This window comes from Ambystoma mexicanum, chromosome 6p (assembly GCF_040938575.1).
Source record: "Ambystoma mexicanum isolate Mex_15411 chromosome 6p, UKY_AmexF1_1, whole genome shotgun sequence".
Classification (NCBI taxonomy): Eukaryota; Metazoa; Chordata; class Amphibia; order Caudata; family Ambystomatidae; genus Ambystoma; species Ambystoma mexicanum.
In genome coordinates, this window is record NC_090935.1 from 1,535,396,357 (window position 1) to 1,535,413,401 (window position 17,045).

Sequence of the window (17,045 nt, forward strand, 5' to 3'; positions counted from 1 at the left end):
TGCTGAAGGTTTTTTCAAGAGGGGGCACGCAAGGGAGTGCTTGAGGAAGGAGGGGAAAGATCCAGTGGGAAAACATTGGTTGCAGAAATCAGCAAGTGCAGGATCAAGAGAGACAATATTGTCCTTAATGGTTCTGTATGAGCAGGGGGAACCTCTTTGGAGGAGACCCTCATGGAGTGGACAACTCTGGTGACCTCATCAGGTGTGGAAGAGGAGGAGGGTGGGAGGACAGAGGAGGCAAGAGGGTGAAGGGGGGAGAGGGATGCAAGGGTGCTCAGGGTATCCTGAGTTCTAGTAGTAAAGTGTGTGTCAAGTGCAATGCAGAGGGCTTGGGAGTGGAGTGGAGTGGTGAGGAGGAGACTGTGGATGGGTTTGCTAGTTCCCTGCAGATTTTAGAGAGTTCAGCTGTGTTGGATGCACCAGACATGTACGCCTGGATGTGAGTCCACTTCTTTGTGCGGATGGAAAGTCTGTATTGTCTTTGGAGCAGGCGACAAGCCAGTTTGTAAGAGGGTGAGCCAGAGGTCTGCCACTTCCGTTCAGCAGTCCTGCACTTGGGTTTCAGGGCTGCAAGTTCAGAGACGTACCAGGTATTACATTTAGAGGCAGGATTCAGGTGGATCCTCAAGACTGAGGCAAGAATGTTCAGATGGGTAGTAATGGCCAGATGGAGGTTGCTGAGAGCAGAGACAGAGGTAGAGTGTGCGGAGGGGATGAAAGTGGATGCGAAGGCAGCAGCTGACACTCGTTTGATCGGACGGGCGTTCGTGAACAAGGTTGGCAGGGCTGAAGAAGGAGTGGTCAGAGGGCCGAGAGGACCCAGGTGAGAGGAGAGGAGAGAACGGTCTGACCAGGACAGAGGGGTGATCAGTGGGGAGGAGAGTAAAAGATCAGAGTGGATGAGAGCATCAAGAGTGTGTCCAGCTGAGTGGGTTGGGCCAGAGTGGAGAATGGAGCGGAAGAGCGAGGTGCAAAGATAATGAAAGAGAGTGCATGCTCTGATAGAGGAGTTCAGATGGATGTTGAAATCACCCAAGATAAGGCGTTTAGAGGTGGTTGTGAGGATGAAGGAGCAGAAATCAGTCAATTTGCAGAGGAACAGGGTGGTAGAGCCAGGTGGCCTGTATATAGTGGCAATTGTCAGAGAGGAGGAGGGAGAGATGACCAGCTTGCAAACCAGGCTCTCAAAGGAAGAGTAAGGCTAGGTGGGTATGAGGAAGGAAGGGACCCACTCAGGGAAAATCAAGGTAACCCCACTGCCAGGACAGATAGGGCAATGCTTGGAGATGATCTTGCAGCCATTAATGATACACCTGGATGATGCAAAGCCAGCCAAGAGGACTTCCCACTTGGTGCCACCATTAATGGGAGAGGATGTGAAAGGGAAGAGAGTAGAGACGGGATGAGAAGTCCATAGATCTGGGGAGATGACAGAGAAGAGGATATCAGTGAAGACCTGTCTGGAAGGTGCACTGACATAGATGTCTGCGATGGGTAGGCCAGGGTTAGTGGTCAGGATGTCAATTTTGTGCTTTTCTCTTCCAGACTTCATGAGAGAGGGGGGTAGGTGATAGGGTAGTAGTAAGAGAAGATATGGGAGATGGTGAGTGCCATCAGGGTGGCAGAGGATAGTTGAAGGAAAGGAGAGTGGCTGCACAGTACAGTCGTAGCCCAGACTCACCAGGCGGCCTAGTAGTTACAAAAAGGACACAGCAGAAAATGCAATGCAAAATGGGGTGCAGAGATGTTAAAAACACACACCTAGTTTCGGCTTTCAGAAAAGGGACACAAAATGCAGTGGAAAATGGGGTGCAGAGATGTTAAAAACATACACCTGGATCCGACTTTCAAAAAAGGGACTCAAAATTCAGTGCAAAAAGGGGTGCAGTGATGTTAAAAACACACACCTAGATTTGAATGTCAAAAAAGGGACACAAAATGCTGTCAAAGAAGAAGTAGAGTAGGCGAGGCAAGGAAGACAGCGCGAGATAGGCACGGTTCTGGTTCAGGGTTGATAGTGGATGAGGCAGTGGAAAAGTTTAGTCATCACTCAATGGTAGATGTGTAGAAGTGCAGGGGCTCAAGTTCATGGGGGAGCAGGCTGTACATCAGGAGGCTGCTTCATAGATTACATGGGGGGAAAAGTGGGGGCCCTCCTAGACCTCCTAAACCCGCACAGGTTCGGACAGGGGCCTAGCTGTGGGCCTTTGGTAAGGGGGCCAGCTAAAGCCTGATGGCACCCCGATAGGCCACAAGAGTGCTGTGGAGCCCAATCACAATGCGGGAGAAGGGACTCGGAGGTGCCCTCCTAGTGTGGGCTGGAGACAGCAGCCATCTTTGAAGTGTCACGAGGAGCCCGTGTTCACAGGCCCACAGGTTTCTGCTGCTTATGATCAGCCGGCTACACATACTGCTGACAGCCTACAGAGTGATACTAGACAGCAGATCTGCCTGAAAAAGTGCACCTACAGCAATTACACATTTAGAACATAAAAAAGCAGATTTTTCAAATGTTTGCAATTTTCTCATACCGCTCCTACTTTAAGCAGATGCTGCCAGCGGGTTCATGCGGCCTCCAGGAGTCTTGCAGGATGAAGAGGGAGTCCTGATCTTACCTCCCCAAAATATTTTCTTCAATCAGTTTGTAATAAGTTTCTTTTTATCACAGGATAGGGAAAACTATTTTCTGGGGTGTTGTTTTTTAAAATGGTTTCTAGGTTTGTCTTTGGTAGAGGATTCCCAAGAAATCTCATACAGCAGGTTTCCCACAATTTTACCCCAGTTGATTTTAATAGGGACTGGAGAAAGATTTAAAAGTTAACTTTAATTCTTCTCCACAAGAAAGAAGGGACAACATGTTTTATCTTTCTTCTTTACAATGGATCACATCGAGGGATAGACTGGTAGGGAAATCTACTCACAACTTATCATTATCATTTTTCACGGTATCAAACAGTCCTGGGGACAGGAAAGATCGTCAATATTACCCTGTACAGGGGGCGTGGCTAGGCACTACATCATGAGGATGGCTGCCTAAGTGTCGCATGCGCCGTGAGGGCAGAAAGACACGTTTTTACCCTCAACCGGTGCCTTAACCACAGTGGCTCGAGAGGAATGATGGGTCGGTACCCTTTGGCCGCTGTCAGGTGAAGTTTCGGTTTCGATGGTGCCGGCGCTCAGAAGATAGAGCCGGGGTGAAGGCGGCTGACTGCATGGGGGAAAATGGCAGCCCAGGTCCTGGTGGGGCAGGGGTATCAGCGCAGCGGCTCCGGCTGGTGAGTGAAGTCAGAGCTGCCATCCAAGTCCCTGCGAGACCGCTGACATCCTGGGAGAGCACCGGCATGAGTGCCGGCCTGACAACGGCCCGGAGGGGAGCTCAGAGCCCACAGCAAGCGCCAGACTGCCGACGCATCGGCGCCCCTGGGCTGAGGAGGCTGCCTGCCAAGCAGTGAGTTGGGGTGCGCGGCAGCCCCGTGGGGGCTCAACTGCTTTGGCACATGTTCTGCCAGTGTAGCCTAGTCCTGGGCACCCGAGTCCTGTGCCGAGGGATTGGACTCTGGAGGAGTGAGCAGCAAGCACTGATGGGAGTGGCTGGAGGCTCCTGGGAAAGTATTGCTGGGTACAGGCACCGGCTGTGGAGCACCAATACCCTCTGGGGAGCAAAACCAACTGATAGGAGTGTGACTGGAGGCTACTGTGGGTGAGAGGACGTATCTCTGGGAGCAGGCACTTGTTCTGGAGCGCCAAACCTCAGAGCCGGCATGCCACCCTGGCGACTAGGGTCTCTAAGGGTACAAGAAGCCCCGAAGCCATAAAAACACCTGTTTATAGGAGGCTCCTGATGTGGTGACTTCCCGGATCCATGGCCCAGCTGCCCCAGGACAGCACACTGATCAACCTACTCAGGATTCATGACCCCCTCCTATGCATTGTTTGCACTGGGACTTTGAGCTTTATGAGGTTAAGCGGAGAAGGGGTGGCATAGGGGCAGCAGGTTGCCCTTTGGTGTGGTTCCATCTGCTTGTGACTCTGGTGGACACAGGGCATGTACATTGTTTCGGAGCCTGGGGGTGGGCTGACTGAGGGGCAGCCTCAAGTGGCCTTGGGCTGCCTCTGTGTAAACTCCTGTGTTGTGCACGATCCCACGGCAATAGTAAGGAGGGGTAAACTTGGGACATGCCAGCCCTTGGATCCCGCAACTGGTCTGCAGCCTCCCTAGGGCATCTCCGCATAACTCCCTGCTAAACAAGAACCTGGTCTGGCACCACAGACCCAACATGGATAAAGCTTCTAAGACGCCGAAACAAAGCCGCAGACAAGAATAAGTGCTCCGAAATAGCATCTGCCCAGGTGCATGGGGTCGACCCGCGCCCAGCTATGTTAACGCAGATGTCGACTAAATCTGACTTGCAGGAACTATTGGCTGAGATTCGCAAAGAAATACATTAAAGCACTCTCCCTCAAGATCATGGCATTAGACAAAAGAGTCTTGGAGACTGAACACAGGTTCTCAGAGGTGGAGGATGCTCTCTGCGAGCAGCCCTATGAGGTGGGGGAATGCGTGTACCGCCTGGACGCTTTCGAAGCCCTCTGTGAGGCCCTGGAGGATAAACAGGAGGATGGGGAAGATTGTTCCTGCAGGAATAATATTCGAATTAGGGCCATCACCTCAGCAGTCCGAGACGAACACCTACCCAGCTTTGTGGCTGACCTCTTCCGTTCCATAATGAAGCTGCCTGAGGACCAGGCGATTGAACTGGACAGGACCCATTGGACCAAATCTCAGTCCGCCTCGGCCCAGGACAGGCCTGCTGATGTGCTTTCCCGGGTCCACTTCTTCACGCTCAAGGAGCGAATAATAGCTACAGCTAGGCCCTTGCCCTCCATATCCTTTTGCAACATGTCTCTCTCTCTGTATCAAGAGTTGGCATCGACGACCCTGGCAAAGCAGAGGGCACTGCACCCGCTGACGGAGAGGCTGCGTGCAGGGGAGGTGCCCTATAGGTGGGGCTTCCCCACGGCGCTCCATTTTACACACCAGGGGAGGCGCTGGATGGTGAAGACACAGAAAGAAGCAGAGAGCTTGCTGAATCTGTAGGGGGCGGGTGGGGGATACCTGGGGGCAAGAAAAATCCAAGTCAGGAGGTTGACATGGTGTGAGATGGTGTAAGGTGGGGAAGGGGAGGTGGGGGAAGGGCCCAAATAGAAAGACTTGAGCCTTCCGAGTTCTGGTGTGTTAACCTGTTGCCGTTGGAAGGCCCTTTGGAGTTGCGCCTGCTGGGGTGTCCTGGAGAAACGAGCTGAAGGGGTGGGGGGTGCCGATATGCAGGGACTCTGCTAGGAGGAAGAATTTACTGGCATCTGAGATCTTTCCGCCCTCCAAGTCGGGTTCCTTCCGAAGTTCCCAGATGTCTGGAACACGCTCATGTATGAGCAGGTTTGGGGGTTAGAGGATAGGAGGGGGGGATTAAGTTATAAAGGTTTGCTGTGGGACAGACAATTACTTTATGTGACCAATAAGCGGGCAATCCGTGCTTGACCGATCAAGGTAGGGAGCTTGGTCCAGAGTAGAAATGTTAGTGGCTAACGATACTGAAACTGAGGGGGGAGGACCTATTGTTGATGGGGACATGGAATGTGCAGGGTTTGAACTCCCAAGTGAAGAGATCGGTATTGGGCAAACTGAGGGATATGTCGCTCTCTATTGTGTTCCTGCAGGAGACTCACCTGCTTGCGCAAGATGAGAAGCATATGAAAAATAGAGCATTCCCGCCCAAGTGCTTCGACTCGGGGGTGAGAAATAACGAAGGGTAGCAAACCTGGTAAGAGAACAAACTCTGATCTCTAAAACCAAGGTCCTGTGACATCCGCAGGGGCGCTATGTGTGTGTTAAAGGTCTACTGTCAGATTGGATGTTCAAATTGGTGTGCCTATATGTCCCGAATGTTGGACAGGAAGCATTTTTGGAAAATGTCCTGCTCAAGGTGCTCCCATTTGCTGAAGGACAGCTCATCCTGGGTGGGGATTTTAACCTGGTTCCTATTCCCCTTATAGACAACACCATCACCTGGCTAAGTTAGATTTCAAACATTCCATGGCCTTCTAGCGATTCCTCCGTGAATTGGGTCTGCTGGATGCATGCGGATTGGCCCACAGGGAGGACAGAGATTTCTCTTTTTACTCACATGTTTATGGGGGGTTCTCTAGGCTGGATATCATTCTTATTCCCAGTGCATTACATCAGTGTGTTTGAGGGGTGGAAATAGGCCACCGCACCCTGTCCGACCACGCACCAGTGTCTGTGTCACTGGCAGTAATGGATAGGCCCGAAGAGGTTATACAGCCCGGTGCTCAGAGAACCGGTTGTGACGAAAGAACTGGGGTTAGCTATCACCAATTATTTTAAGGAGAAGGAAAACTCTGGCCCTTCGAAGGGTATGGTGTGTGATGCCATGAAAGCAGTAGTTAGGGGTGAGCTCATTAGCAAGACCGCAGCGCACACTAGGGCTAGGCAGTTGGTTAGGGTGTGCCTAGAGGTTGGAATGGCTAGGGCTGAACAGGCACACGAGAGATTGGGGTCTTGTAAGGCGCATCGCCAGCTCAGGGTGGCACGGAGCAAGCTTGGAGCACATCTGGCCGACAGGACTGCACAGGTAATGCTGAAAACAAAGCAGTTCTACTATGCGAAAGGGAATCGAGCCAATCACCTCCTAGTGGCCAAGCTGCACAAGCTCCAAAACCGTAACTCGGTTTCAGGCCTGCGGGACGAGCAAGGGATGGTGCAGAGGGGTGAGGCCTAGAAAATTAGGATTTTAGAGGCACACTTGAAGGATGTATTCAGGGGTGAGCTTCCTCTGGAGGCAGCCCAGGCTCAATATCTGAGAAATACACAGTTGCTGAGCCTATCTGTTGAAGACTGGGAAGCCCTGGAGGCACTCATCTTGCCTGGGGAAGTAGAATGGGCAATTAAATCCCTGAAGAATAAGGCTCCGGGGCCTGATGGATTTACAGCTCCCTTCTATAAGTAATAAAACTCTTGGTTCACCCCTTGGTTGATCTCTTCAACACATGTATAGCCTCTAGGGGGTGGCTCCTTCCATGGGAACCTCCACTATGGTCTTGATCCCCAAGCCCGGGCAAAGATCTACTTAGCTGAGATTCATATCGCCCCATCACCCTCACTAACAGACTCAAAAATGTACGCACATCCTGACCTTATAAACAATGAACAGACAGGGTTAATTGCGGGCCACAGTGTGCACGATAATGTGAGGCAAGTCTTTAGCTTGCTGGAAGTGGGTAAGCGCTCGGGTTTAGACCTGGGTATTGTGGCACTGAATGCCCATAAACTTTTGACAGGATGGATTGGGGCTATCTTCGGGGGGTCATGATGCGGTTTGGGTTTGGGCCATGATTCAATAGAGGTATGATGGCTATCTATCAACACTGATCCACTAGTCTCAGGGTCAACAGGGCTCTGTCTTCTAAATTGTCAATCATCAGGGGGACGAGGCAGGGCTGCCCACTATCACCAATGATCTTTGCTTTGTGTATGGAACCGTTCGCTAGCTGTCTGAGAACCAATCGGGTGATTGAGGGTGTCCGGGTCAGGGTGGTGGTCCATAAGGTATCACTTTATGCAGACAACATTTTGCTCACCCTGAGTAATACTCAATCCTCTTTGACCAGGGCGCTACAGGAATTGGACGAATTCGGTCGGGTCTCTGGGTTCAAAATAAACTATACTAAAATCGCATGGGTTGGATGTATCCTTGAGACCCCAAGAAAGGAGAATTATCTGGGCCCTGGGCCCCATAAGGTGGACTCGTGGACCTATCCCTTACCTGGGGGTATACAACCCACGCACGACCTCTGAGGTCTACAGGGCTCATTTCCTGTCGTTATTCCAGGAATTTTCAGAGGACCTGCGCAGGTGGGGACGTCAGGAGATCTCATGGTTCGGTCGCATTTCGGCAGTCAAAATGAAAGTGATTCCACGCCTCCTGTACATATGCTCAGCCCTGCCTGTGAAGATTCCTGACACAGACCTATACACGCTCCAGTGCAAGATCCTCAAGTTCATTTGGGGTAACAAGTGAGCCAGAATATCCAAAAAGGTGTTGTTGAGACCAGTGAATGTGGGTGGCCTGGGGGTCTCTGATTTCTTCCGTTACAACTTAGCCGCACAACTGTCTCATACCCTCACATGGGGTGCCCCAGCTTACAGCTGAAATGGAAACAAATCGAACAAGCCCACTCAGCGGTAGATTTGGTACACCTACCCAATATGGAGGGACAATACTTGGGCGGGGGAGTGGGGTTTCACCCTATTGGCAACTACAAAGTGCTCACTTTAGTATATGGGAAGGGCACTGCGTAAATAGGGAGTGTCAGTGGGGGTTGGGCCCCTACCACCGGTCTGGAACAATCTGAGCTTCCAAACAGGTCAGGAACAAACAGGCTTTGGGAGGTGGGTGGAGGGGGGCTTTTTACACATACACTTAGCTTTATAAAGAAAATCGCCCAATGAAGTTTGAGGAGTGCAAGCACGCCTTTACTCTACCGGAAGCGGAGTGCTTCCATTACGCCCAATTGCGGCACTGGGCTTCCCACTCACTCACAATAAAAGTGGCTAACAGATCTTTATCTGCCCTCGAGTTAACATAACAGGGGGGTCTTCATCAGGGTCGAATCTCAGAGCTATACAAAATATTGTATACAGGGGTCCCGGTGGTGTGCCTACCTTATATGGCCAAATGGGAAACTGACTTAGGGGGACCCATTGAGGATGAGGTGTGACTGAGAATATGGGGAAGTATGCCCAAGTCCTCAAGATGCATAACAGAAAAGGAATGTTCCTACAAGTTTTGTTACAAGTGGTACATCACTCCATAAAGGTTACATCATATCCTTAAAGACTACTCCGCCACTTGTTGGGGGGCCGCGATGCTCGGGGCTCTTACTTCCAACCGGTGTGGTCATGTCCCAAGGTGGGGGTCTTTTGGAAGGAAGTACTCTCCAAAATAAAGGACATGACAGGATTGTCACTTTCCATGGACCCACAGGTGATACTATTGGGTGACACAGACTCAGGGAGGTTTCCCATTACTGGTTCCTTGGCCACCCTACTTGGGCACCTTCTTCTTGCAGCGAAACCGACTATAGCCCAGACCTGGAAGTCCACTGAGGGCCTGGTGATCCAGATGTGGTGGGTTAAGATCTGGGACATTCTGGTGGCTGAGACAATTACTTCATTATGTGAAGGGCGCTAAACCAGGTATCCCTCTAGCTGGACCCCTTTTGTTGACTTTGCAGAAAAACTGCCCTGCGATTGTGGTCAAGCCCCCCCTGCTGCGACACTTCTCATCACTGTGAACAGTCTGCGTCAGGGGAAGAGAGACATTTGATGTGGTATATGATGGGTAGGGGTAGGCCGGTGCTGGCTCCATATTGCACTCTAAATTGCTCCATGATCCGCTGTTGCCGCGTTGCTTGGTATGTACTTATTGCTTAAGATGTTCTGTACCCACAGTATGTTGTTAAATACACATTTTTGAAAAAAGATATTTCCCTCTATAGTTTTCCTAATAGACAAAATGGCTTGACTGGACATCACTTGAAAGACTACCCCTACATTAGAATGTAAAGGGAAAATGGCCTTATAGACTTCTTGTAAATATCCCATTCAATTGGTAGAGAAGATAACTTGTTTAGATTTCTCTCCAGATATGGATGTTAGGGAAATTTTGTCTGTTTCAATTTCTTGGGCATAGGGCCCTTGTGTTGCTTTTCCACTCTTTGCTAGATTTAAAGCATGTGAGACTAGTATCTATTATACTCATGTGGTTTCCCCAGTTTGTGTCAACTGAATCCAAACCCACCCTAACACCATATGTGAGGGGTCAGAAATGAGAGACAGACACAAAGTTGTAATGTTTTCAACACTAGACATGTCATTATAGTAAAAAGGTTTGGATAAAGGACTAGCTGTCCCTATCCTAAAGAGAGTTCCCCTGCTTATGAAATCAAAACTAGGAATCAGTCTTAGTCTCGTTGTCCAATTTAGTCAAACTGTCTATGTGTCCAAAAAGATTCTGAACCTCACATTAAAATTAACAATAAAGGTGCACAAATGTCTCTGATTTAAGCTCAGCAAACTGGTTGTCCAAACTAAGTATGAAAATCCAACAAAACAACTCTTGTATCCATGGGGTGATTCCCTTCCCTGAACTGTTTCAGGTAGAATATTGAACATTGTTCTGTTCACAAAGGGATTCTTTAAGAGTAGTAGAAAAGTCTCTTTCTCATAACACTTTCTTAAAGATGATGAAAAATGTTTTTTCCAAGCAATGGTGTTTTAACAGATGGGAAAAGTATCTCTTGGCAACTTAAGTGATGGTGTTTTCAAGGATGGCAAAGGGGTCTCTTCTATGCAGCAACTGATCAAAGATTGTCTCCTGGTGTACTCTCCTGCCAGAAACCTTTTCACAGTGTACCTATGCCATAACAGACCTTGATCCTTACCCTCCCCAAATATGCACTACGCTATCAGTGAAGCCCCTCTTCGCTTATCTTACTCATCTGGAAATCGTAGCAGCAATATACCTTCGCCATGACAGAGGTGATTAATTGCCTTCCTCCACTAGGTACACACTACGCTATAAGGCCAAGAGATCTCTCCAATTATCAGGACCAAACGTGCTAGACTCGCAACCCAAGCACTAATAGCACTTATGTACCAATACAATGTCTGAGCCTGATCATTACTCCCTCCAGATATGCAATACGCTATCAGTCAGGAGATACCCATCCTTGCATATCTTACTCATCTGGAAATATTTGATCAAAACCTCATGCCAAGGGACTACTAGAACTTATATCTGTGCTAATCCTACCTTTCTGGGAGAGTATCTAGCAGAACTACCGACCAAGGGCCTCTCCAGCACCAACACTGAAACAATATGATCTTGGTCAGATCAGGCTCTCATCATCCAACAGACAACCCTAATAAGCAATGGCAGAGCCAACAAGACACAGACATGACCTAGCCTAATAGCCAAACCCAAAGGGAGATACCATCCCCTCGACAGGCACTGGAAACTCGGTAGGAACGGGTTTCTCCTCTAATCTATACGGCCTACCAGTACACATATTTATACACCTCCATGATCACCTCAACAGTCAATAGAACGCAGCTATTCTACTCGAAAATCGGCCTAGCTGCACACATAACCCCATTGACAAACGCAGCCGCCAGAAAGCAGCTACCCAAGTCCAACTGGCCTTGTGTCAGGAAACGCACTACTAAAGACATGAGCAGAGATAGCATGGTTACATACCAGTCACCTAAGCCTGCAACTCGTATGACACCATGTACCCGTTCTTTATTGCCTCCAATGCGAAGAACGGCAACCCCGTTCCTTCATCGATGGTGGTTGCCATGGTGGCGAATGAAGCCGTTTCTTGCAGGCAACCAAGGACAACCAACGCGTACTATGGGTCACATGATCCTACGGCACTCTGTGGCGCGTCCTTCAAGAAATAAAACCTGCCTCCAAGAACGCCTTGGTGCTTCTGATTAAGTCTTTTGGATGCGTTTCCTTACTCCCGTTGTCTCGTATCTTAGTGATATCCGACCCGGCCTTGTTTATTGGATTCTGCATTTCACCTCTTCCACTAGTTATTCTGCTGCCTGCCTGTTACGACCTTGTTTCACCTCACGGACTGTTTTTGTGCAACGTTCTGAAACCTACCTGCCTTCTTGTTGCCGACGCTGGACTGCCTCCAACATCCCTTGTCTCACGTCTGATCCTGGTTCTCGCCTGCCTGTTGCCCGACTACTTTTGTTTTACGGACTGCCTCCTTGCTTCGCTCAGTTTGGAATCCTCCTCGCCCAGGCATAGACATCGGCTTTCCTGGTGCTTGGAATCAGGACCTTTCATGTGCAGCATTGTGGACTAGAGGCGCTCTCCTGCGTGCGGCTGCCACCCTAGGCGTCCTTGTGCCGTTGGGATAGGTGAACTTTCCTGGAAAACCACAGCCTCTTTGTTTGGACTCTGTAGACTCTTCTAACCTGCTCTCAAACAGATAATTTCCCGGTAAGACTGGTATTGGGGTCTGGGTTACTGTCATTGTTCAAACACCATTTCCTGTAACTGAAAGTGGGTTTGTCTCATCCAGATTCAGGTTCCATCTTGGGCTAAATCCAGGACACTTAAATATCGCCCTCACAGTAGCCACCTTCTTCCAAGTGCACACCTTTTTTTGTGGTTATTTTACCATCTGTATTGCAGATCCTAACCTTGTTCTTGTCTCCCACAGCTGGCGTGTCGTGAGGGTGTGTTCTGTCTTCCAACTACTTGATCCTTTTGCTTGTTTGTTGGCACAACAGAGGGTTACAGTTGTGGGAAGAATTCGTCAACAACTGGGTTCCAGGTCTGTAGCCAGTGGTTCCAGGTCCGTAGCCAGTCTGAGCACTCTAAGGGGTATTGGTCTTGATTCATGACACTTTGCTGCACAAATTCTACTGATCTCACACAAACAATGCAGCACGCCCAGTACTAGAATGCAGCTACACACCACTTAATCTGCCCTGGCTGCACACATACGGAGTGCACCCAAGCACTTTACTGCGCTATTCTCTCCACCGACCAAGACTACGGTCCCCGAGGGTGTTCAACTCACAGCGCTTTGAAATATTCCAATGGAAAAAGGTGCTATACAAATGCCCAATAACATAACATAGTATTTCTTTTCCTTTCACATAATCTAGATGATTACCTGGCATACTTCTCTGTCAGGAATCCCCATATGGGCTTGGTAGATCCCCTGGTATACTTTCCTGCCAGGTATCTTTCCCCCAAAGGCTCACTGCCTGGTGTACCTCTATCACCAGGTCTTCTTACAATCTTTGTTTTTATTTTTCAGTTCTCTTTATTTAATTTTTGTATTTTATTTAGCATTTGTTAGGTGCTTACACAACTGAATAGTGTTTCTCTTTAAGTATAACATAGTTGTATTCCTTCACTGTTTATACTCTATTGGCTCCAGGTATTACTTGTTCCAACTTTCCCCATATTGGCATCTCATTTGGGGAGAGTTGAGTAAATTCAGTCTTTCGATATTACTTGGTTAATATTCAAAATAGGTTTTCAATTGATTGTACACCTGCCGGTATGTCCCGGGGTCCCAATACTCTTTGGCAGACTCATTAGTGTTTGCTGGCGTTTCCAACCCGTGCCATCTATCTGCGGCAAAGTCTGTGCTGCGAGAAAGCGCTCCACAATCTGCAGACCCTCTTGCAGCTCTCTTGCTGGCGTCTCCTTCACTCGCAGGTGTAATTGCTGCTCTTTAACCTGACCACGTCTTGGACAGCCTCTCCATCGCTGCTGGCTCCTCAGCGGTTGTCCGCCAGCACCCGCTATGCTGTTCCCAGTCTCTCTCCTTTCCGGTAGGAAGCGCCTGCCTCCTTCAGCGTAGCCCACTCGGGTGTGTCTGTCTTCGGTTCTGCTTTCCGCTGTGCCCGCTCTGCATCTCTCTTCTCCTTCTCTACCTTCAATTTGAAAAGGCACACCATTTTTAAATGTCCCACTCAGTGTGAGAAACCTGAAGGTGTCCCACTAGCTAGTCCCCGGGCATCTGTCATCCAGGTGGCCAGGACACGGCCATTGCTATTGAATCCACTTCCTGGGGGTGGACCAGTGAGGGAGTATCACCTGGATAGAGGAGTGGGACACCGACGGGTGAGATGCGGTATCCCCCTTCTTTCAACACTTTTTCCCCATCCTACCACGTAGGATATTCCAAAACACTGCCCCCCCCCTTTCCGACACAAACACTTTTGCACAACACGAAAGACAACGGACTAACACCAGAGCTGTTTACCTGACATGTCCCAATACAAGGGTCAGGCAATTGACCAGAATCACACACAACCGATGGCCCTTTCCCTTCCCCACAGGGATAAAAGGTGGGGCACAAGAGCACAGGACCAGCAAGGTAAACCGCACGTCGTGAGAACTAACTCAGCACGGGGGTTCAAGAGGAGGCGAAAGACGGCGAATAGCGAGAGGGTGACAAGGATAGAAGAGACCTTGCCTTTTCCGATCAAGGCCCGTGAAATCTCTGCAGATGGAAACATAACACTGAACAAAGAGCAGTGCGTCTTGCAGCAGATGCAATAGTGCACGAGACCCTCCTCCGCTGATAACCAAGCCGGGGAGAGATGCTGGTTTCTCTGGTACCAACCTTGTTGCAAAGGAGAAGAAAGCAAGCGGTTCATCACAGCCGCCGAGTCTTGGGAAGAGCCGATAAGAAACCTGAATGTGTTGAATGAAAAGTAGCAAGCAGCTAATTTGAACTTTGTAAGGCTTAAAGGAACTATTGAGAAAGAGGGGGAAAACCCACAACGGAGGAGGCGTCCGGCACCACGTGGGTGCTCACGCAGGAAACTCTGGGCGATTACCCGATGGTAGAGACTACCGTAACCGGAAGGCCTTGGGAAGTGGCGAAGAGAGGTCAAAGTGGTCATACAGGTGTCTTGTAAAATCCTCTGTACCATTGAAAGTCTTTGACCCTCATGATTGTTAAATCTAAGGGAAAGGAATCCTCCATGGCGAAAATTATTGCATGAGCAGTGTGTTGACAGGAATGAAGCCGATGGAGGGATGTCCACAGTGAATTGATTGAAAAGACATTAAGACTCGTGAATGCAAGAAAAGCCATTGTGAATCCGAAGGAGGGAAGCTAGCATTTGAAAAGGAGTCTGAAACCGTAAGAGGGAGATCCAGGGGTGGAAAGTCATCACTCAAAGTTTATTGAGAAAGGAACTGTTCAATTGATTTGTTGAATACACTTGTGAGGGGTCTGCGCCTGGAAGAGTGGGACCCTGGGGTGAAGCCGTCACCCAAAGTATATGTGGAACTGAACTTTTATGTTTGTTTGTTGAATACATCAGGTCCTTGAAGGCAAGAGACTTTTATTGAAAAGGATACATAGCCATCGAATAACCTGATAGCTGATACAGAACTGTTGACTCATGCTGGGAAGGCTTGAGTGTGTGCTGTGCTCAGGAGATCTGCCTTGTCCCGTGCTGAAAACGTGGGGAAGGGAGACCCCTGGCAATTGCATCCTGACTTATTATTTGGAACACTTCTTTCTTTATTGAAACTCTGTCCTGCACTCTTTCTGTAAGTAGCTGTAAGCAATTGGCAATAGTTCTTTTTTAGTTTAGGCCTTTTTATTTTGACACAACGACACAAGGACTGCCTTATTTTTCATTTGAAGGTCGAAGCTTGCTCCCATCTTAGATTTAGGTTTAGATTAGGCGTTTTTCCACCCTGTATTTACAGTTTAATAAACACCCTTGAACTGTGATCACTTGTGTCCGTCTTTACCATTGCCACCACCAGTTCCTTACAACAGCTGATCGGCATTACAACAACTAGTCTGCACATTTAGCCTGGTGTGTTTTCTGCTCCACATTAACTCCTTTATCATCTTCCGCATCACAGTACTTTAGGCTTTATGGGAGTTGGAGTCCCTAGAAGTTTTAGACTTTGTAATGCTGTATTGCTTTGGATCTTTGTTCAAATTAAGACTGTCAGAAATAGGAGATGTTAAGTGAGTAGAATGTATATATGAAGTATAAATGGTACCCTCACTAGGGTGTCTGGCAAGAGGAGAACTTTGGGTTTTACCAATGGAAGGATCAGTATAATGACAACATGCCATCAGGAATTTTGGAATTGTAGGTTCTTCTTCACATAGAAGGGAAGAATACCACATCTCTCCTAAGGGGGTCACCACATCTCCCGACAGCCATTCGCTCCCATGTGTTCCTCCCTCATAAACCACCCCCAGGGTCATGATCAGGTAGCGACTGCCGTCCCCTGGCCACATGGAAGGAGATCTTAGGCTGGGGATCCGTGCTGACTCCACAGGATTCATGGGATATTTAGCCTGTTTCTTATTGGAGATGATGGTCTAGGGTATAATATCTCCTCAGGGGAAAATCTATCTTTCCCAAAGTATAGATTTAGACATTTTGGGACTGAGAAATGTCACAGTTTTCGGTGTTCAAGGGAAGAGGGATCTCCTGTGTTACTGGGGTTTCAGGAGCTCCTCTCTCTTCCCCTGGTGGTCTTGACTCGGTCTGATCGTAACTGGAGTTAGAGTTTATCTTTGCCTTCAGCTTCGAACCATACAAAAAAAATCTCGGTCCCACCTCCCATCAGTCTGCCTCCCTGGGTTCTCTGTATCTCACTTCCTGATGTTAGACTGGGACAGAGGTTCCAATGGTATTTCATGCACCAAGAGTCCTACCAGCTCACCCCTCTGAATCTGTACCGGATTGTACGACAAATTAAAGGGCAATTTTAATTTCATCTCCACTGGAAAAAGAGGCAACACCTTTAACCTCCCCATCTGTTTAGTTTCACCCAGGGGCATAGATACATCATTGAGCTGTCAGGTATCTCAACCATAGGCTCTAGGGAGATGATTTTTTTGTCCCTACTGGGAATTTGGTATTCGTGGGTAAAGAAAAGGTTATAAGTATTACGCTCCACATTTTTCCTAGTAGGGAAGATGGCTTGTGAGTTCGAGGGGAGAAACCGGACTCTCTTTGGCCCAGGTGGTGAAGGAGCTCTCATGACCTTTCTAGAGGGTCCAGCCCAATGGTAGGAAAGACGGCCTGTCTAGATCTCTCCCCAGCTACAAGTGTTAGCGAACTGGAGCCTGTTTTGGTTTCTTGGGTATAGGACCCATTAGTGGGAGGGATACTGCTAATTCTACTCTTCCCCAGATGTAACAACTGTGGGACATAGGTTTACTCTACTTGTGTGGGATCCCCAGCTTGTGTCAACTGAGTCAGATCACACACTGACACCATATGACATGAGTCAGAAATAAGCGCCGGACACAAGGTTATGTTATTCTCAATAGTAGACATTTTATTTAACAAAAATTGGTTGGAAAAACGCCTCTCTATCCAAGCTGTACAGAGGAATTGCCCACCTCAAAACTAAGGATCCAGAACCAAATAA